Here is an 827-nt window from a genome sequence, read left to right on the forward strand (position 1 = left end):
CATACATGTAGTGGCGTTACTAACCTCACATGTTAGTATTGCCACTGCCGCCTATTTTGGAATGCTACAATCCCAAATGGAAGAGCAGTTTCTAGAAGCAATGAGATTGTTGTGAATGACTTTGCACACAATGGTAATGACAGGTGGGCTACAGAATGGTGCAGCAATTGTCTTCACAGGAAAGCTTGCCATCAGCAGAAATGATTGGTGTATAAGTTAACACAATATATACAAGATTTACTAAACTTGTATTGTTCCAAGTGTATGAAGACTCATTACAATTAACAAAGCAAAATGCAGAGTCTAACTCCTGCAGTAGCAACAACGATGATGTTCTCTGTACAGAAGCATGAACGACGGAGGCCGAGCCGCGACTGGCGGTGTCTGCATTGCTTCACATGCTACGGAGGCTCCAAGTGCGAGTGGGGTGAGCGCGTGCCACCGGCCGTCCCCGTACTGTGGCGACAGGGGGCGTTCCAAGTACAGAGCCACTGGAGGCGTGGCTCAGCAGGTGTGTACCATTGGGTCCACCAGGCCTCAAGCGACCGCTGTTGACATCAGTTGGAAACTTGCACTTCTTTCACTATGACACCTGTGGGTTGGTACTGACACATGATATGTCAGAGATCGCTGCTATTCATCGTGAGGTGTAGCGGCCATTCTTATTGAGACACAGCTCTTCCAAAGCTCTCAGAATATGAACACTTGCGTTTATGAAAACGTGTAACCCCAGTAGTTTATCTGAACAAAAGGAACAAGGGTAATGGCTCAGAAAAGCGCTATACTTTGTTTGTGTATTTTTTTTTAATTTCGCGAAATTCGGATGT

The sequence above is a fragment of the Schistocerca cancellata genome, chromosome 8 (genome assembly GCF_023864275.1).
Source record: "Schistocerca cancellata isolate TAMUIC-IGC-003103 chromosome 8, iqSchCanc2.1, whole genome shotgun sequence".
Taxonomy (NCBI): domain Eukaryota; kingdom Metazoa; phylum Arthropoda; class Insecta; order Orthoptera; family Acrididae; genus Schistocerca; species Schistocerca cancellata.